Below are 22,169 nucleotides of genomic sequence, written 5' to 3' on the forward strand. Positions count from 1 at the left end.
CCCCTCGATTGAGGCAGGCCACCGAGGAGTATGGCTCTCTATTTCTTTGTCTAAGTCTTGTAGTCCTGATATATCCAGTGCAGAAACCCCTCCCTAACCCATAGGAATTCATGTGTTTTGACTTTTCAGTTGCAGCAGGAAGTAAAAGACTGGAGTACATCACACGCTGAGCTCAGTGAACAAATGAAATCATTTGAGAAGACCCAGAAAGATTTACAAGTAGCTCTTAGTCAAAAAGATGATACTATTAATGTAAGTTTATACTCCAAATACATGTTTCATCTCATGAATTCTCCTGAAATCTTCTGAATTAAAATCGAGAGTCTTCCAACCTTTTGCTTCTTTTCTAGGCTTTGACTAATCACATTACACAGTTGAATCAGTTTCAATGTGAATCTGAATCTGAGGATCAAAGTCGAGATGAGTCAGATGAATTAACCAATGGAGAGTTAGCAGGTAAGATCAGTCTCAGGGAGGTTGAATCCTTTTTTGCTTTCCTGTCTTTAATTAAGTATACAGATGCCACTTTTCAGCTGGCTTAATTTTTTCTTACGCTTCAGGGTTGTAGACACATATCACTGGATCTATAGATATGTCTGTTGCATTGGCAGAGGTGGGTTGTTGGGGTATAATGTAGCAATAGGCATGTGAAGAACACTGACTTTTTCTATCCTATTGAAAACTAGTAAGTACACTGCAGCTACAATAGTCATATCCTATCCCTCTAAGTATTGAACATTCTACAGTAAGATAAATTTATTTCTTAACTTATGCAGATGATACTTGATTTTGATACTCATCATCTCTATGGCTCTGTGATTTTAAGGTCCACAGTCAGTCCGGAGGCAGTTGGAACCATAAACTAAGGCTGTGAGAACAGAGGCTAGAGACTATCAGAAAGCTAGAGAGGGAGTGTAACAGTGTTTACTGATGAGGAAAATATTTCCAGATGTTTTCTCCCAAGTTGGATATTGCTTACATAGCAAGTATTTCAAACCACACCTGGTAGTAGATTCAGGGAGAAAATAGAGGATTGAATCTTTCTAAACAAGACACTTATTGCCCAGGTGAAGATAGATCTGAGAGAGAAGAAAAGCTTTTATCTTACAAGAATAGCATAGATAACATTTTAGTTGTGCAAACTAGAAATTCACCTTTTTTTTTTTTAAGACAGACACAGTACTTTTATTTATTTTTATGCTGAGGATCAAACTCAGTGCCTCACACATGCTAGGTGAGCACTCTACCACTGAGCCACAACCCCAGTCTGAAATTCACCTCTCTTTTTTTTTTTTTTAAATCTAAGCTTGCAATTCTCTTAAAAGTCATTAGTCTAATCAGTTTAATTATTTAATTGATTTTTTTCTTCCAGTGTTTGAACACAATCATTCTTTAGTTTAGGGAAGTTAGGAGAATATAGAGTTAAAAGTAAGGAAAGAAAAAGCTAAAGTCTTTTGTTTTTTAGGTGATCGGAATGAGAAGATCAAAGATCAAATTAAGCAGATGATGGATGTCTCTCGGGTATAGTTCTTTGTAAGAGTCCCATAGTACCTGTGAATTCTTCCTGTGCCTCACTTTTAAGAATACCTCCCTTTTCTGCAATTTTTAGACAAAAACTACAATATCAGTAGTTGAAGAGGATCTAAAACTTTTACAACTTAAGCTAAGAGCCTCGATGTCCACAAAATGTAATCTAGAAGGTGGGTTCTTCTTGAGAAGAAATTGCCATGTTGGAAAGCCTTAAAAATTTATTGGAAAGATAAAGAATGGCTTCTTGCTTTCATGCTTCTTACTTTTCTTGGCACTACTCCCTCAAACAAGTTCTTAAGTCCTTGTACACATATAGAGATAAGCTGTTTTATCCTTTACAGACCAAATAAAGAAATTAGAAAGTGACTGCAATTCACTATGGTCTTCTAAAGTTGGACTGGAAGAGGAATGCAAAACTCTTAGGCAGAAAGTGGAGATTTTAAATGAACTCTACCAGCAAAATGAGATGGCACTAAAAGAGTAAGATTTCCATTGTTTGTTATTGTTATCATTGTGTGAACTAACAGATAATTTTATCTAGTAGATATTTGTCTTTTTTCCTTTGTGTTTTGTTTCCTATAAGTTGCATTTTTCTTTCCATCATCAGTCTTAAGAGTCCTGAGGTAGTTGGAACCATAAACTAAGGCTGTGAGGACATCATAATCAATTGTCAAATTCATATGAAGGCAAGAAGTGGTAAACTGGTATTAACAGTCACTGATGTGGAAATACCTCTCAAAGATCTAGACCCTTTCTATGATCCCACTATTTATTTTAATTTCCTTTCATTGTGATCAGTTATGTAATTCTAATATTTTGAACTTGTATCTCTAACTCTGGACCTTTAAAAATACTGAGTGTTTTGGAATGGCATGTTTTAGTAGAATAAAAACTTCAAAAAGGAATAATATTTACTTATTGATGGTACAAGTTTTGGACTTGAGTATCTCAGATGTTCACAGTAAAAATTGAACTGTGGCAAGGATTTTAGGAGTTACGATTACAGAAGTACTTGTTTGTATTATATATTTATATATTAATCTTCTCAGTGTGTAGCTAGTTTTTTTTTTGGAAGTTCATTTGAAGTTTTTAATCCACAAAAATACTTGAATTCTCTAAAAATAGTTTTTTTTTGTGTCAGATTTTATTTGTTTGCACCTGATTTATTAACAAGATATATATATATATCTTGTTAAAGCAAATACAGACCTTCTTATAGACCTAACTATTTTTAGGTATTTTGACTTCTGTTGCCTAATTAATGCATTAAATATTGAAACCTTTCCATTTACTTTTCTAAAATTCTGTGATCTCCAAGCGACCTTTTTAGAATCTCAAATTTTTGTTCAGGCCAGTTCTAAATGCCTGGCCTGTTTCAAAGAAACATTTCTCATTTTATCACTTTTTTTTCAAAAGAACACTTGTTTTCTCTGTCCCTACTAGTAATATGAATGACCTAAATGGTAATTAATTTTCTTTGTAATGCAGTTAAATTGTAGCACTATTTTCCTCAACTCCTCCAAAATTCATTCAGTCATCATCTGTGGTTTGTACTCTTTTTTTCTCATTCCCAGGTACTATGTTAGTTCATGCCTGTGTCATCTTTTCTGTTTCTAACCTAGGTCATCTGTCTTCATTCTCCATTATTTATATTTTTATATAATTTATTTCAAATTCTTAGTAATTTTCTCTATAGCCGCTTGAGTGGACTTTCTAAAATATAAGTCTGTCCATGTCAATATGTGCCTGTGGTTTATGAAGAATTTGCTTTCTATTTGATGACCTGTTCTTTTTTTCTTCCTTGTATCTTTTTAATAGTTTAAATATTTTTAATTATTTTCCTCATCACCTGTATAAGCTTGATGTAATCATAAATTATAATGGAATTATAATTATATAATTATAATTATAATTTTATTCATCTCATAATTTAAAGGCCTTGGTATATATTCTGGATTTAATAAAAACCTGACATAGATTAATAGGTTTATTACTTGTTTTTATGGGCTTTAAGTAGCTCCTGAATCAGATAACTGTTGTGGCATCGTATGTTAGTACTTCATATACTGTGAACTCCACAAGACATTCATTCAATTTATACACATATTTAAAGTTTCTGTAGTTCTGCATTCTACACTGTTGGTTTCTTATTTGAAATTATTTTCATTCTATTTGAACATTGTCCTTTAATGATAGATTTGATTAGTGTATCAAAGTAGTACAAGGATAAACAGAGAATAGTATTTTATCCACTAAATATTGCTACCTTTATAATCTGTATTAGGTTGACATGAACTTCATGAGTAGAGTTAAAACCAGTTTCCATTTTTAAAGGATCTTTCTTTTGGCTACTGAATTTTGACTGTTACTTAGTTTTAGCAATTTGAAAATATCCAATTAATTACCATCTGTTTTAATTTTTTTTCTTTAAGGAGTCCATTATCATTGTTGTTTGGTCTTATCTCCCTCCCCTAGTTCCTGTAGTCATTTCTCTCTTTTTTTAACAGTTGTATTGGGAAGTGCCTAGGTGTAGTTTTCCCCACCCCACCCACTTTTTCCTCTTGCAGTTATGTTGCTTGGGACCATTAAACATTTCTTGAATTTTCGAGTCTTTTTCTAAATGTTGATTTTACCTCATTCTCTCTTCTGATTATAATAATGCATATTAGAATTTGATTTCCCCTTCCTCCTACATTCTGGATTTACTTCTTCTGGATATTTTCTTCTGACCTGTCTTAAAAGCGGTAGGATTTATTTTACTTCCCAAATCTGTTGTTAAAATCATTCATTGAGTTTAGGATTTTAAAAAGTTCAGGGTTTAAAATATTATTTTAGTTGTAGATGGACATAATATTTTATTTTATTTTTTATAGGATTTTTTTAAGAGAGAGAGAAAGATAATTTTAATATTTATTTTTTAGTTTTTGGCGGACACAACATCTTTGTTTGTATGTGGTGCTGAGGATTGAACCCGGGCTACACACATGCCAGACGAGCACCTTACTGCTTGAGCCACATCCCCAGCCCGACACAATATTTTATTTATTTTATGTGGTGTTGAGGACTGATCCCAGTGCCCCACACATGTGGGGCACGTGCTTCACCACTGAGCCACAACCCCAGTCCTATTTCAGTACTACAGCTCAAACCCAGGACCTTGAGCCATGTGCTCTACTATTGAGCTACCTCCCCAGACTCCTTGCTCTTTCTCATAAGGGACTAGTGTCTTACTGCTTTCCAAGCTATCTTTAATCTCATCATTCTTCCTCTGCCTCCAAGTATCTTCGACTATATGTAGGTCACCACACCCAACTATTTCTTGGTTTTATAGTTTCTAATCCTTTGACAAAATTCATAATCTTTTTTTTCCTCTTTTGTGGTGCTGGGGTTTGAACTCAGAGCCTTGTGCATGCAAGGCAGCACTCTACCAACTAAACTATATTCCCAGACCTGAAATTCATAATCTTGACTTTACTTTTTTGACTATATAAAGCACAGTGATTTTAAAACATGTGCGGTTAACCCCATTAGGTGGCTTCCTTTTCTGTGGGATTTTTTCTCACAGAATTTTGTCTTATGGAGTGCCTGGTCAGTTTTGATTGGCTAACATTGTTGTGATAATTATACATGAAATTTGAGGACTAAGATGAAGTTATCTTCTTATAGAAAAGTGTTGAGGTTACTTGAGTAAGATTGTCACTTCAAACTTAGTCAGCAATTAAGATAATTCAAAAATGACTTGTCTTTTCAATGTTTCAGTATTGTTCCTTTTGGATTTTTTGCCTGTTCATCACTTAAGTGTGCAGTACTTTCTAATCTAAACTCAAAGGCTAGGGCTTTTATTAAGGGTCCCTTTATTTGTAGCCCCAAACACTTCTTTTTTCCTCTAAGCCCAGGAATTTGATGAAGGCTTAGTTCAGACTCATTATATCTTTGTGTTATCTTCAATATGTGGGTAAACCTAGGAGAAAAGTACCTTAAAGTGCCAGCTTTACTTGTAATTCTGAGATTCCTTTTTCTAATGCATCTTGGCCACATACATATATCTTCACTGCCTTTTTAGCTTGTATCCTTTCAAACACAATTTTATATTCTTATAAAGATGTTTTGATTGTTCTTAGTGCTCTCAGACTAACTCTTTGGTAATTGGAAACAAAATTCTCTCTGTCCTTCAAGATTCAGTTTTCTCCATATTCCTTCTTAAGCCAGTGGGGAAAATTATTATATTCCTTTAGGCGTCATTTATACCTGAAACAGTGAGCTCTTTTATTCTTTAGCATCTTACAAGGTAACTAGTATATTATAGCCACTCATAAAATACTTGCTGAAGAATTAAATGAGAAGCTATATAAGAATATATAATCCCCTTTTTCTATTTGGTATCAATAATCTTTTTTTACTATAGTTCTTCTGATTTATGGAAAATTAAGTTTCAAGTTAATTATCTTTTGAATTGGAACTATGGCTAAAGTAGTACAAGGATAGCAGAAAATAGTATTTTTAAAATCATTAAATTTGGCTACCTTTGTCTCAGTAGATGAACATCTTGAGTTTCATGATCAGAGTTAAAAATTATCAGTAGATAATACTCTGATCGTGGGTCAGTTTGGCTTCTTTTTCTGGTTGACAGACATTATCAAAACTCAGATTTGTCTTTTTGCTTAATTGCAATTCTTTTGAAATATATATCTAAAGTGTGAAAAATGTTCTGTGGCTAATTGCATAGCTAAAAGACATATTCTAGAAGATTTTTTCTTTGTGACTATATCTTTATTATGGTACCAGTCTTGGATTGAGAAAAGAGTTCCTCCATGACAAAGATATACTTAGTGTCCTACCCATGGCAGAAATGAGAAAAGAATTATCCCTTGCTTTATCCTAATATGTTTAATTATGTTAGGTTTATCAGTCCTGATCTTCCACATTAAAGTAAAGTGAGTTTTTATTATCTTACACACAGGAGACTTGCCCTTGGGGCACATGTTGTTTTCACATTTATTTTATTTACTGGTAAATAGAGAATTAAGAGGAAAAATTAGAAAATGTAAGTGATTTGCCAGAGTTTGATTTACGAAATTGCAGGTTTGAATTCCTATTTTATGTGCCTAAGCATTTTATAGAATTGTGGGAAGTGATATTCACAGAGAGAAACTTTTGATTTGATAACTGGCTTTATTTTAGGAAAGTGAGCCAAGAAGAATATGAGAGACTAGAAAAAGAGCAGCGGCTGTCAGCTGCAGATGAAAAGGTGGTTTCCGCTGTACAGGAAGTTAAAAATTACAAGTGAGTTCAGTTTCTAAAGGAGGGTGTCAATGTCTAATAAACTAGTGTTAGCTTTCTTTTTTAATCTTTTTTTACATTATGTAGATAGAAGAAAATAGCATGGAAGTATAAATAACGAGAGGATATGAATACATTCAATTCACACAGGAGAAAAAATAAATTTCAACTTTACAAATGAAAAATGTTAACAAAAATTTACTTATACCCAATGGGCAAGACCATAGGGAACTTGGTCAATGCAAACAGTTCTGGGGGTTTTGTATGTTGTAGTAATTCTTTAAGAAATCAGTTTGCTGTGTGATGTATCAAGACCCACAAAAGTGTGGCATTTGATAGACCTTGGAAATCTTTTATGGATATAATTTGAAAAAAAGAAAAAAGTTTTAAGGAGGAAGATATTTCTAGCAGAATTACTTGAGAACACACTGATGAACAGTTAAGGAAATTATAATTTATCATTCAGAATCTCTAGCAATTAAATGATAAAGAAGTTATTAGTATTGGGTCTTTATTTTATTTTATTTATTTATTTATTTTTGGTGCTTTACTACTAAGCTACATCCTTAGACCTTTTTTTTTTTTTATTTTGAGACAGGGTCTCAGTTGCATAGGTTCCCACTTAATTGCTGAGACTGACCTCGAACTTGTGATCCTCCTGCCTCAGCTTCCCAATCATTGGGATTACTGGCATGTGGCATTGCACCTGGCCTGTAGTATTAGTTTTGATCACACTGGATTCATATAACTATAGAAATGTTTTTCTTATGTATGATAAAGTCTTTAAAAGTATAGCTGATGGAATAAAGGGAAAATGGTCAGAAATGTTTCAAATGTTATTCAATTGTTGTAATTCTTAGGCGGAGAATTGAAGAGATGGAAGAAGCATTACAGAAAACCAAGCACTCGTTTAAAAACCAGGTAGTAATTAATACTGTCCTGTAGTTGCAGAATTTCTTGATATCTAATACAGACAATTATAGGCTATTATAATGAGTCCCTAAAAACATATTTTTTAATGTATTGTCTTTTTCAGATTGCTATGCATGAGAAGAAAGCTCATGATAATTGGGTAAGATTTTTTCCCCCTTTTCTTTATTTTGTGCATAGCCTACTACAACTGAATTTGAATATTTTCTCTTTAATAGCTCAAAGCTCATTCTGCAGAAAGAGCTATAGCTGAAGAGAAAAGGGAAGTTGCTAATTTGAGACAGAAGTATGTGATTTTGGTATCTTCCTATATGTTTTATAGTGTTTTAAGGTTATGCTAGATATTATCTATGAAGGAATAGATTGCTGTTTCATAATTCAGTCCATTCTTTCTCAATATTCAAGACTATTGGAAATGACCCAAAAGATCGCAGTGCATCAAGATGAACCCGGGATTGTAAAACCTATGCTGGGAAGACCAGATTTACAAAATCCTCCTCAGAGAGGTAGGGGGCACTTTGTAAAAGGAGCTATTTTATTTCTTGGTGCAGAATGTATGTAAATTACTTTTTATTTCTGTGTGTAATGGTTATGAAATAATCTGAATGATTTGCTAAAACAGGAGGTGAGGGTTGGTGTCAGGGAGAAGGCTGCCTTAAAATAGTAACACGGCATTGTTTTCTTTAGGTCCACTGATCCATAATGGCTCTTTTGGTCCATCCCCCATGAATGGTGGAGAATGTTCCCCTCCACTGACAGCAGAGCCAGCTGGGAGACCTCCTTCTATTACTCTTAATCAAAAAGATATGCCTAGAAACGGATTTGGTGAGCATTCACATGTTGCTTTATAGTAAACTGCTTCAAGGTTTTTTTTTTCCCCCTTTTGAATATTCTAATGAAAATATTGAATTTGGGCCTGTACAATATATAGAAGATAATTTCTTACTTTATCTTAGTGAATGTTTTCTGGAAAATCTGTTCTAGTATAGAAAACATTTTTTTTTTCCTGGAGGTCCCTGTATTGTTTTTTTCTTTTAAATTTTACACTGCGAAGTGTAAACCTTTATCTTTAAATTAAATCTCTATGGTGTTCCTTTCCCAAATATTATAAAAGTAGCCTTAAACTTTATGTAGCATACATATTTCCAACATGAAATACTGAATCTTATTTCAAATTCTAAATAGGACTGTAGTCTTGGTAAGATTGGAAGTCAGGTTATACAGACTAAAGAAAAGCCAGCCTACACATACTTTAAGTCTATAGCTTAAAGTTTAGGACCAGTACTTATTAATCTCCTGTTCTATCAACCCAAGGCAGTTCTTTATTTTACTTAAGTCTCTTCATAAATTGTGATTTACGTATTGGGCAACCCATTTAAAAAAATATTTTTAATTGTAGATGGACATGATATCTTTATTTATTTTTTAAATGTGTGCTGAGAATCAAACCCAGTGCCTCACACATGCTAGGCAAAAACTCTACAACTGAGCTATGACACCAACCCCTGGGCAACCCATTTTTCATGTTGCTTTCTAGTTATTGTTGAACACTGACCTGTCCACCAGTGGTTTATTTCTTCTGAAAAATACATACAAGGGCTCTGATCTTTCTTTCCCAAGGTCAATGGATGGACCTTTACCTCGTACTGGTCTTCTGAGGCATCTGGGAAACCCGTTGCCTCTGGTAAAGGGACCAAGTAATTTCAAAGAATCTGTAATTGTGGATGGAGGATTTTTATTCTTTTCATGTTAGAATAGTCTGAATCCATTCTTTGATCTCTAACAGACTCAGGATGTGGTCCAGCTCACATGAACAGCAGCTCCAGAAGTTCTTCTCCAGCTAAGGTGACGAATGAGGGCAAGGTAAGTTCTGTAGTTACTGTGAATCATGTGGTCATGCAGGAACATGTAGCTTTCCTACAGTACTTGCTCTTTGCTTTATCCTTCTTTGTGTTCTATTTGTACTATCCCATTTGTTTTTTAAAAAGCAAACTGTTCCCCAAGAACCTGAGACCCCCTCAGTCTCCACCCTTACTTCTTTGACTGAGCATCCAGTTGGAGTAAGTACTTAGAGGTTGAGAACTGAATTGGGTTTTATTCTGTGCATTTATGGGAAGGATATTCAGAGCATGACACTGATCTTGTTTGCTTTAAACTGCATGCAATATTGAGCTTACTTTTCTCTTTAACTTGGGAATGTTGCTTAAGTGTGTACAACTATAATGAACTACAGAATGTGAAAAGTTATCACTCTAACTTTATATGGTGTTTTGTGTTGAATGTTCTAAGGCAAAGTAAATTCATTATAAATTATATAATTCATCATTTTTATTTTTGTTTGGAAGAATGTTATTTAAGAATTCCTCCATTTGTGCAAACCCTATTTTGAGTGATTAGAATTAGATTGGTATCAGATTTTCTGTGAAACAATGATCATCTGAAATGACCTCTTGAGCCAGTCCCAAGAAATGGTCTCATTTGTTCACATAAGTGTATTCTCTTGTAACTGTGTTGCTATTATATCTGGTAGGTCTTCTGCAGCTCTATAATAAAATAAATTTCTAATTGTTTAGTTTCAAACCCACTACTCATAGGAAATGATAAATCAATATCTCAAATGGTGTACAGTAAATGAAAGTAAATATTAAAGGCTTGTCTTCCTAATTTGTGTATATAGCACTGTGATGGAAAATACTTCTCAAGTTCCAGTGTATATATATTCCAGGAATATACATCTCTGGAGAAATCTAAGGGCAGCTTAGATAAGACCCCAAACCCCTTTGTAGTAGAAGATTTAAAAGAGAGCAAAGACCCATTGTTAGAGAGGAATAGAGGTGGGAAAACATGGCTTGGAGGCAAACCTGGGATTGAGTTCTTTAATATGCAGTGTGGCCTTCAACAAATTATGATATCCCATTTGCTTTTGTTCCCTCTTATTTAAAACAAGACAGTCTACTTAAAGATCTCAGAGGTTGAATAATATATGAAAGACTTACTGAAGATATAGTAGAATAGTAGCTATTATTACATGAGTAGAGAATGGATTTTTCATTTTATTCTGTTCATTCTTAATATGGAAGTAATGAGCTATTGTGATGAAAGGGAAGTGATGGGGATGGGGGGACTCCCTTTGAAATAGATTGTAGTGAATACAGCATGACATACTGGTCAGAAATCACCTCTGTTAATAACCCCTGCCAGTCCTCTTGCCTTTCCCTTTCCTGTGCAGATATAATCAGTAACAAACTGCTCCCTCTTGTGGCATCCTTCCAACTTCTGTAAGCTGTCAGTGGGAATACACAGGAGGGGTGGGTAGAGTTTTGTTGCACTGATGGTGTTCTCTGGACAGGTTTTGGGTTTTAGCTTTTATAGGTATTGGTACTTTGTCTTAATACATAGGAATTTTAAAACTTTTAACTGCTTTCAAATCTTAAATTGCAGGTTCATATGGCTATGAAAGGGCCCCCTCCTTTCTCAGGGGTACCCTTTATGGGACCCCCAATGGGACGGCCTCCACCACCTCCCATTTGGTATGGACCGCCACTTCAGCTCGGTGGGCCTTTTGGGCCTCGGCCAATTCCTCCACCATTTGGTATGATGATCTGAAAAGTAGTGATTGACTTATAAATCACATTCATCTTCCACTTCTATTGCTTGCTAAAACAGTTGGTTGCTATCTCAGGTCTTAACAATGAAAGGATAAAGCTGAGTACATTTTAACTTTTCCTCCAGTTTTCTGGGACATATGGGACACTACATAATCTTATACTGAGATAGGCAATAGCTATCTCTCATAGACAAGGATAAGGGGCTATATATAGAAAAGCCAGAAATATTACTTCTGCAGATGTTTGTTGAAAATCTGTTGATATGCACTGCAATAGATGGAAAGGTGGATGAGATGCATGCCATAACTTAAAATTTTGTCACAGATATGAAAATCCTATAACATAAAGTTTGTAATCACCCATAATGGAAGCATAAGCAGTAGGTTATAGAATATAGAAAAGGAAAAGTCAAACCCTCCTTACCTTGAAAAAAGTCAGAGGGAAGTGTTAAAGAGGATTTAACAGTGACCTAATAAATGTTCCTGGTTTAATTAGGTGGCTGTGGAAGGCCTTTTCCAGGAGGGCATGCGTGCACTTTGATTCTGATGGCATGTGTAAAGTCCATGCTGAAATACTTCATGAATTTTTAATGGATACAGTAATAGATAGTGAGATTTTCTTTTATCAAAATTTCTTTGATGTAGTAAAGTTCTTATTTTATAATCTATCATCTTGTCATGGTAATACTTCCAAATATAAATGGAGCTCTTGTGAGATAGAAATAATTCTGCAATTATATAGTAGGGAAAGAAAAAAGACAAGCCTGGAGCTAGGTAGAGCCATGTTAAATCCTTAATATGTTGCTTCATGGCTGGTTGGTCAAAGGCTATAACCTAAACTTGTTCCATCTCAGTTTGCCTCATCTGGCAAGTCAGGATGTTCACCAGCTGATGTTCTAGGCTTGGGAGAAATTAAAGACTATATTAACATACTTGAAATCACCCTAGTTCAGAAATTTCTGGTATTTACATAACTTCCTTTTTATTTTCCAGGTCCTGGTATGCGTCCACCAATAGGCTTCAGAGAATATGCACCAGGTGTTAGACCTGGAAAATGGGATTTGCCTTTTGACCCTTGTGATTTTTTTCCAGGACCTGCACCAGCACCATTTAGACCTTTAGGCTCATTTGGCCCAAGAGAGTACTTCATTCCTGGTGCCCCATTACCACCTCCAACTCATGGTCCCCAAGACTATGGGCCACCACCTGCTGCAAAAGACTTAATGCCTTCAGGCTTTAAAGATGAAACTCCACCTAATTCTCAAGAGTAGTGAGGGCTGTTCACAGGCCTTAAAAACAGGGCCCATAAAATTAACCTCTGACACTTAGTCAAAGTTAAAGGATTATTGGCTTCAAAATATAAAAGTTTATTTTAAATGGTTTATGTTTTCAGAATGAAGCTGCCTTGGCACAGTATACATTTTGAGCCAAAATATTTTCTCCCTAAATATCCCCCACTTAAGCTAGAGTATCCTTCCAATTTAAAAATGTGCAATAAGGAATACCTTTGTTTTAGTTAATGTAGCATATACAATTGCTAAATGATTTAGAATGTCATAATTATGGACATTTCCTGTGGAAATGCTTTAAGAACATGTATTTCCATTATCCTATTATTAGTGTATTCCAGTTGATAACAGAGAAATGGTGTTTTATAAGCTTGATTTTTTTTCTCTTTCAATATCTGGTCGCAGAGACTGTTGGGCTAAAAATGTTTACTCAAAGATCATAAACATCATTTTCCTTATTGCTGAAGTTCTTTGTTGTAATAGTTCATAAAAATTGTTTATTAATATTTCCCAAGTGTCTGTTGATTCATTGGATCGTCATGAGATTTTGTGCCATTGGGGAAGCATGTAAACGCACTCTCAGAACTGAAGATAGTGACTTGGCAGCATATTCCCTGTTGCTCACTGTTAAGGAGGCTGGACCTTGGTCAACTGTGGACTTCTACAGAGGATTTCTTTTACTTGTGAGAAGTCTTGTGGCTCTATTTTTGTAGCACATTCATGTACTTTTTTCTAACCACTGTCCATGTGAGAATGCTTTTCTGAGAATGAGTTTACATTAGTAGCAAGAGCTACTGCTTTTGCCATTATTGCATTGTAACAGTAAAATATAAGGTGGTATGTTGTGTCTATAAAAAATAAGGAAATTTCTTTTTAAAAATGTACACAACACACTCTTCTCTTTCCCATACCTTCCCACTGATTTTCAAGGAATATGATAAAAAAATTAGAAAAGTATAATCCTCTAAGAATGAATGAAACTCTAAGGCTTATAATGTCTTTACTCAGCAACTACGGGCTGAATTAAATTCTTTTTTTTTTTTTTGATAGATACTCAAACATATTTTATTTAAAAAACAATTAAAGCAAGTCCTGGATCTGTAACTACTGTCTTTAAAACAATGTTTCTAAGAACTAGCTCTCCAGAACTGTAATTTTAATTACGGCAATTTTAACAGTACATTTTAAGAGGTTTAAGATTTAAATAAAATTATAAAATCCTGATACTTTTGTTTACTGCTAGACCATATTCTTCCATTCTTTTAAATTCTAAAAAGTAATAGGATTGTTGAAACCTAGAACATAACATATCATTGTTTTTTTATGTCCCCTAAGTATTCTCAAAATAGGGGCAAAAGCTTCAGTGTGAAACAAAATCTCTGTGAAACAAAATCTCTAAACTACTGAAGATAACTCAGAATAAAAATGAATTCTTCCTAAAGGACTCAAATTCTATCTACATAACCTCCATTTAATATTAGAAGTAGCAGCTATGTGTAAGAGGAAAACCATATAATAGCTTATGCCATTTTTAACCATGTAAAATAAAATTTAAGTCACAAACACATTTTGAATGTATCTTTCAACCTCTACAGGACACAAGGCAATGCTGAAGTTACTTAACTTCTAATTTTAAAATAGCATTTAAATAAAGGTGATGTCAGCTAGGAAGATAGACTTTCAAGAAAAGGCAGATTTATTATTTTATTCAAAGCAACAGTAGTTTTCCCTCTAAAGCCTTTTTTGTATTTATTCTATTAGTAAGTTATAATGCGTTCTACGTAGTTTATCTGAGCAGTTCTGAACCCACCCATAGTTGCCTCTCCTTACATCCATCTGATTGATTGTACCACTTCTGTAGCAAAGCCCAAGGTAGCTGCCCATATACAGGTTGTGTAGAGAATACTGTCCCTTGATTCAAGTATACTTTTGTATCTCAAAAGTTTTAGAAGTCCTCTCCAGCAACTTGTGTTTGAATTTAGTTACTAAAATCATTTCATTTGTGAAGCAGTAGTGTTTCAACCTGAAAGTATTATTGCTATAGTTATAATTATTGTCCAGTAACTCATCCCCTCCCACACTAGAAAGTAAATTTAAACAACTAATTTGTGAGATACAGATTGCTTTGTGTTAACTGCTTCAAGATAAAATCACCTTTTTTTTGGGGGGTGAGGTTTGGTCATTCAGGTCTGAATTAAAGCTAAGCTGATGACAATGTTCAATTTAAGTTTGTTTAATGCTGATGAAAGACATTCATACAAAGCATCCTCTTTTTTTCATAAAACCCCATTCTTTGGTGGAAGCTGGGGTTGTGGCTCAGTGGTAGAGTACTTGCCTAGCACAGGCAAGGCCCTGGGTTTAATCCTCAGCACCACATAAATAAATAGAGGTTAAAAAAAGCATTCTTATGAGAAGGATGCTAAATGTTTCTTCATATAAATTATCACTTTGAGGGGCTGGGGTTGCATGTGAGGCACTGGGTTTGATCCTCAGCACCACATATAAATATAAAGGTACTGTGTCCATCTACAACCAAAAAAAAAAGGTTTGTTTTTTTTTTAAATTATCACTTTGATATACATGTTTTATAGTATGAGAGAACAGAAAGAATAATGTATCCGTTTTGCTACATTTTAATAGCAGATTTTAAGGGAGCAACATCAAACATCAGTAACATCAAACAAAAAGGTACTGAGTACTCCACAGGGTACAGAGTGCTGCCAAGCACCTTGGAAAGTTTACATGACATGGAGAAGATGAGGCCCTTCTCTTGAGAAGTTTACAGTCTGGAAATTTTGACTACTCGGAGTTTCAGTTGAGTGAACATTTTATTAAGGCAAATTCTTCATTTCCTAGAACTACTGTAGACTGAACTATTTTTGCACTTGTGAAATTAACCCAATCCAGATGAAAGAAAAGACTAAATTTGGTTGATAATTCTTTCAGGCTCATATAGTTTTATGAGTCTAGTAAACAAAACTGACCTAACAGACAACTGAAAAATTAAAGACTAGATCTCTTGAAGTGCAAGGGCTAAAACAACTGTTATTTGTTTTAAAAAGCAAACAGATGGTATGATTAGGGTTTACACTAGTTTAAAAATAGGCCAAGTATTGCATTCCCTTCATGCATTGTTCATTTAAAATAGTGAATATTAAAATACGTGGGTTCTACATGTAACCCACAAAAAAGCTCCTCACAAATCTTTATGTTCTGTGTATCAAATATACACCTTGTGTACTATGAAAGTTTTATTTATGTCTCATCAAGTTAAAAGTAATGTAAATAGTGAAATTATAATAGGCTAATGACCTGCATATTTTTATATGAATGTCAATATATCTAAATAGGAAATAAATGGCAGTCATATCTACCTATATTAAAAAAATATATATCTTTCCAGATTTTTCATACTCATCACTTTATAAAGACAAGGTATGCAGGTTTTAAGGTTTCACAATCAGTTGTCAGAAAAACAGCAGTTGTTCCTAAAGTATCTCATTAGCATCTGACTCAATTTTTTAGATGACATGATTTAGAAGACATAAACCCACCCCAAAATTTGTAATTATTCTGAGAGAGATGGTTTTAATGTTAACCCTAGAATCATTAATGTTAACCCTAGAAACAATAGCAATGTGATGTAGAACAACTAATCAACATGACTAAAAATGTGCTCACTTTCAGAAAAACAATCTGGTCATCTGGAAAAAAAAATCACAGCTACAATCTGGGGAACACTCCCATATAGGATATTGATCTGATCAAGGCACACTATTTCTAAGTAGAACTATCAGATGAGGGTGAATTTAGGCCAGCTCTAAGGAACAGCCTATAAGACAGACCATAACTGATCCAATTTCCTTTCAAAGCAATCTGGTACTATCCTACCCACTTCAATTCAAAAGTTTGAAGTTAATTCAAATCAAAAGACCATATTGGAGCAAAAGTGAGCAAATGTGTAAATCCTAGCACATTCTTATTGCTGTATTAAGTTTGAAGATGAGCATACCTACCACAGCAGTATTGTTCCAGGAAGCAGGGTAGGAACAGTGGTAAATTAGGAAACAGACTATTAATTGCACAATTAATAGGAAAGTAAAAACAAGTTTCAAAATCTACAATAAACCTGTATCCAAAGGAGTCATAACAATGAGGTGCTGGACTTTAGTTCTGTGGTACAGCTTTGCAATGGACTCACTGGCCTATAGGTACGGCTCACTTCCTGCCTCCTGAAGGATGAATATGCTACACAGAGCTATGATGGTTTCTACTGAGTGGTAAAATTCACAGAAATTAGACATTACTCATGTCAGAATCATTCCTTGTGCAAAGTTTGATGTAGATGAAGATAAAGTGGTTTCTTGGTCAATAACTGCAATTTCTTTTAAAGTCAGTGGGTTTCTTGTATCTGTAACCACAATAGATTTAAAATACTTTGATGATTGATCTACTCCAATGTTACATTCTCGATAAGAGGGACTAAGAAGAAACATGAACTAGTAACCATTAGAAAAGTATGAATCCTATATGTATATCACTTACAGTTCTATTACAGTTGGCCCAGGTTTAATCTCATCCATCTCCATGAAAGCAAAACATTTGGTGCTGGTAAACCTTTTTGTAAGCTTGTAGTGTTTGAATTCAAAGAAGATAGCTGCACCTAAGGAATTAAAACAAACAACATAAGCCAGAGACCACACATTTCTTATGTGTCACCAGAAGCCTATGATTTTACAAAGTAACGTGTCTCATTTAATTCTACAAAGTACAACAAAATTGTATAGCAAGAATGTAAGTTATGTGCACAGGTAGAATCATAAACTACCAAAGAATATAAAATATTAAATACCACAAGAAAAACAGAAGTTACTTAAGTATCAGCAGTACCTATAAAAATGGTTTCAATAAGCACCTATATTAGATAGAATAGAAATTTAAAAGTTCCTTTAAAAAAAATTCTACCTTATATAATTTCTCTCCCTCCTGAAACAACCACGCCCAGATTGTCCTTTCCATATTCTTACAAACTAACTGCCAGTTATAGTATCTTTTTACCCAATGCATCTTATTGAAAGAAAAAAAATAATTTAACTGTTAGAAAGTAATCATTAGGTTCCTAAAAGGACTTAAGGTAATTATTAGGGAACCTGCTTCCTTAACTCTGTATTATGAGAAAAACTTCCCTATCAAATAATATTTAACCACATTATTACACAACTAGATAATGCAACTGCTAATTCTCATATTTTAAAAAAATTGATTTGACTTTAAGTCAATATTCATAACTATGTGACATAAGATCTTGTGTTAAGTACACTATGAACACAAACCCAGATAAGTACTGTGTCCTTAAGAAGTCAGTAACTGATAATTACAAACCTTTGGTTAATTTTTCAATATGCTTCTGGAGCTCAATGTCCACATTAAAATGAACATATGTATCTTCTTTTCTTGAAGCCACAGGAGTATCTTGCACAGGAGTTAAATCTATGCCATTCAGATCTGGAGAAAAGTTTCTGCTTATGAGCATTCACATATACAGACGGAAAATATAGAAACTGCAAAGGTTACAGTTCCTAAAGAGGCATGGAAAGAGCTGAGAGGAGATTCTCAGGTTAAGAGATTCCTATTTGGTGTGAGCAAGTATGTGACAGTTGTTGAAGTTCATGGGGTATGTGGAGAGAAATGAATATAGACTGGATAGGAGACCTCATGAAGGGGACAAGGAAGCCTTTACATGGCCAAGTGGACAAAACTTGATCTTCATAGTAAAGTGGTAAAAAGAACAAACATGTTTTTCTTAGGGAATAGCCCACTATATTTTTCTATGCAAAAAAAAAATCTGGAGTATTTAATTTGCCACATGGAGCTCTGCCACCAATTTCTAACTTTGATCAAGTATGACTTATTTAGAAAAGCCTTTAAACCTAACCTTATCATAATTTCCCTGTTAAGAACCAAAAATGGATGAGAACAGCCAACAAAAAACCTTTTGTTAATGAATAATTTTTCATATATATAAATTCTGGTTATACTGTTTACAACATACCCTGAATTTACAACAACCAGATGGTACGTTATATATAGTTTTAATTTTCTGGTTTTTAAAATCTCAGTTTAGTCAAATGCAACATGGACTCATTTAATAACTCCTCAGTGTTTATGTGTTATTCATTTATGTGTCTCAAAAAGCTCAAAAACAATTTAGTACATTTAATAATTAAAAAATATTTACATAAAAATATTTCAGTTTAACATATGCAAAGGTAATTTAACATTTACAACATCATTAAATATTTTTGTGTTTTAAGTATACTTTCTGAATGAGTATGCAGTTTTACAAATGGCCTATGAAACAATGTAAATATTTTCCAGTATACTATATATTTGATAACTGGTAACATCGGAATTTAAAAGTGTACCAGTATTAGTGCTGTGGATTCTGTTCTTTAAATAAATGTTTTTCTTTGTGGTCAATTGATAAAAGTTCCTCCATTTAATTTCAGCACCAATCTGTTCCTTTGGTGCAAAACTATAGATTAAAATAAGCCGTTTGTACTAACTATAGTTATTTCTGTAAAATGGTATAATTTATTCCTTAATCACATCATCATCCCACGGGATTGCTTTCAGGGCATGGATGTTATGGACGCACCCTACTTCCCTGTCCCCTGATTTTCATCTGCCTCTGTAGGACTCACCTAAGTAGATACCTCAGTAGCACAGGAAGAAGAAGGGGTTGAAGCAGGAGAGATGGGAAAACAGGACATGGGGCTTTGTGGAGAGAAATGAATATAGACTGGGTAGGAGAAGGTGAGGGGTGCTATTGTTAATCTACATCCTGAAGGCTGTAGCTGCTTTTAAGGACAATGTGTATGTTTAGTCTGCACGTTAGATGGAATCTGAAGAGCAAAAATCTATACAAACTCAAAAGCAAAAGTGAGTGTATAAGTAGGAAATATTTTTTGTAAGTCTTTCGAACTATGTTCTGTTATGATCTCTTCTAGGATTTTGCCTCATTATAGAATGCATTAAAGTAAGTTGTCACATATACAAGATCATCCCCTGTCAAAAACTTTGTCCCATATGAGAAAAAACATAATGCAATTTGCCAGTTATTTACCCTTTACACTAACTGTAATATAGGGATCGATGCACTGTCCAGCGTCTTTCAGACCAATTTTCTCAATCCTGATAGTGAGTAATGTCATTCCCGGTTCTGATGGCAACCTTGGTAATAAAGTACCTGGCAACAGAGAAACCTCAATAAAAGTTAGCTCCACCAATAATGCAGAGTAAATACTTTGACAAACAGAAGATATAGCCTACCTCTTAGGAACTAGCTAGGCATTATGTATTTTTATTTCCAAAATTCATGAACATCTGATGTTATACTTTTTTAGAAAAATATTTAAATTTACACATAATATATCTGCATTTCCCACCCATACAATCACCTTTAAGCAGAAATAATAATTTCTATAATAATAGTATATAGTATGTATAATAAAAGTATGTTAAAAACATCACTTGAGGAAGCCCAATGATACATAATAGTATAATATGCTCACATAATATTTATATTCAATATGTACTTCTATATTATATTCAGCATCTTAATATGAAGTGGTAGAACAAAGACAAGAAAAGCTTTTAAAATACTTGTTATACTGTTCTAAAGTCTGAGACATTTAATATCACAGTTGATCAATACATTCTTCTCTTTAGTTACTCCTAATAAAGAAAATAATTTACAATTTGATATTTATGTTTTAATTTAACTATATAGTCTAACTTCTATTCTTCATTCTATTTTGTATGATTTATTCCCTCAGAAATTAGTACTATACAGACTGACATATAAAATGGCCATTTGTATAACTGAACATTTTTTCCAAAACCAACTAAAATTTTTAAAACTAAAACCCACCAGAACAACATGACAACATTCACCCACCAAGAACATATGAAGGAAGAAATCAACTGTTCAGTATGTTCCCTTTTTTGAAACTACCAATAGAGAACAGATGCAAATAAGCTGATTTTAATCAAGTATGTATACAGAACCTCAAAATACACTTAACAAAAGATTTTGGTTGATGTTTTTCAAGTTTCTATTCAACAATGTGTTATGCTACTTTTAATGATGAGTTATTTGAAATACATGAAGTAATCAACACACTACATTTGAAAATACACATTTGATTGATGGCAAATGTGGCTTGAGGAAATTTTGGGAGGTGATGGGAATGTTCTGAACTTGTATAGTGATGGCAGATGCAAAACTCTATAGAGGTGTCAAAAATCGATGAATTTTATACTTACAGAAGGGAAATGTTATGAAATGCAAATTGTACCTCAACAGTGCTGTTAAAAATGTATTACTTTCTAATTTAAACAAATATGAAGACAATACAGACAAATGCAATAATAGGAAGGCCTGGAGGCTGCATTCCACTGTTGCATTAACAAACCTAAATGGGCTCAGGCTGATATCATTAAATATATACATAATACCTTTTATGCATGTTCTTTGATTGACAAGTGAAGGTACTTTTAGAAGAGGGGCTTGTACCTGGACATCTGGGATGAACTTCAGAAAGTTAAGAAACACTTCTGAAATTTTATGAAAAATGTGAATATGTATACATTTATATTTATATATATACATACATATTCATATGTATGTATATCATATATGAATTTTTCTGCAGAAAAGTTCATTCTATTATGTAGTACATGGCTGTATAAATATGCTACAGTTTATGTACACATTCTTGTGTTGATAGACATTTGAATTACTTCAAGTGTTTGGATATAGTTAACAGGCTATTATATATACTCTTCTAACATCTTCTAGTGCCCATAAGCACCCATTTCTGAAACAGGGGAATCACTAAGTCACCTGGCATGTTACCTCCATACCTACTATGTAATGACAATCCATTTCCCAAGGTGGTTGTGCCAACTTTTATTCCTAGCCCAAGTGCAGTAGTGTTCCCATTGCTCCACATCCTCACTAGGTACTGTTTTCTCAGATTCTTCATGTTAGCCAATTTTGGTATAAAGAGATCAATCATTTTAATTTGCATTCCTCTGAAGATTAATAAGGTTGAGCACCTTTTAGAATAAATCAAATGTATGATTTCCTCTTTTCTGAAGTGTGTTCAATTATTTTGCTCGATTTTCTATTGAGATGTCTATCTTATTGAGCTGTAGGAGGTCTCTATTATTTTGCTGGACAAATGTTTTACAAATAGCTTCTTAGTAGTTTTCCTTTATAAAGACTTTTTGTTGAAGTAGAGCATATACATTTTAAAATGCACAAATTGTTAGTACAGTTTGCTGAACTTCCACAAAGTGAATACACCTGTATAACTAGTATCAGATCTAGGAAAGATATGATCAGCCTCCTGGGAGTGTCCTTCCCCCCACCCTATCCAATTCACTCTTCCAAAAGATATTATTATATTACTGCTAGTAATATTCAAATTTCTTAATATCTTCCTTTACAATCAGTGCTTTTTATG

General features: G+C 33.8%; 2 pseudogenes across 1 annotated transcript in view; one reads left to right on the top strand and one right to left on the bottom strand.

Moving 5' to 3' along the window:
• Nucleotides 1–13,145, top strand: part of LOC144374912 (transport and Golgi organization protein 1 homolog) — a 51,386-nt pseudogene extending 38,241 nt beyond the window's left edge. The window contains exons 14-27 of the transcript XR_013434155.1: nucleotides 130–252; nucleotides 351–456; nucleotides 1,466–1,521; nucleotides 1,610–1,700; nucleotides 1,872–2,010; nucleotides 6,712–6,813; nucleotides 7,671–7,731; nucleotides 7,847–7,882; nucleotides 7,959–8,026; nucleotides 8,146–8,246; nucleotides 8,428–8,565; nucleotides 9,527–9,603; nucleotides 11,182–11,332; nucleotides 12,341–13,145. The product of XR_013434155.1 is annotated as a transport and Golgi organization protein 1 homolog (transcript). The remainder of the gene's footprint in view (nucleotides 1–129; nucleotides 253–350; nucleotides 457–1,465; nucleotides 1,522–1,609; nucleotides 1,701–1,871; nucleotides 2,011–6,711; nucleotides 6,814–7,670; nucleotides 7,732–7,846; nucleotides 7,883–7,958; nucleotides 8,027–8,145; nucleotides 8,247–8,427; nucleotides 8,566–9,526; nucleotides 9,604–11,181; nucleotides 11,333–12,340) is intronic.
• A 3,603-nt stretch (nucleotides 13,146–16,748) lies between these two features.
• LOC144374914 (axin interactor, dorsalization-associated protein-like) overlaps nucleotides 16,749–22,169 on the bottom strand; it is a 44,589-nt pseudogene continuing 39,168 nt past the window's right edge.

This window comes from Ictidomys tridecemlineatus, unplaced genomic scaffold (genome assembly GCF_052094955.1).
Source record: "Ictidomys tridecemlineatus isolate mIctTri1 unplaced genomic scaffold, mIctTri1.hap1 Scaffold_95, whole genome shotgun sequence".
Lineage (NCBI taxonomy): Eukaryota > Metazoa > Chordata > Mammalia > Rodentia > Sciuridae > Ictidomys > Ictidomys tridecemlineatus.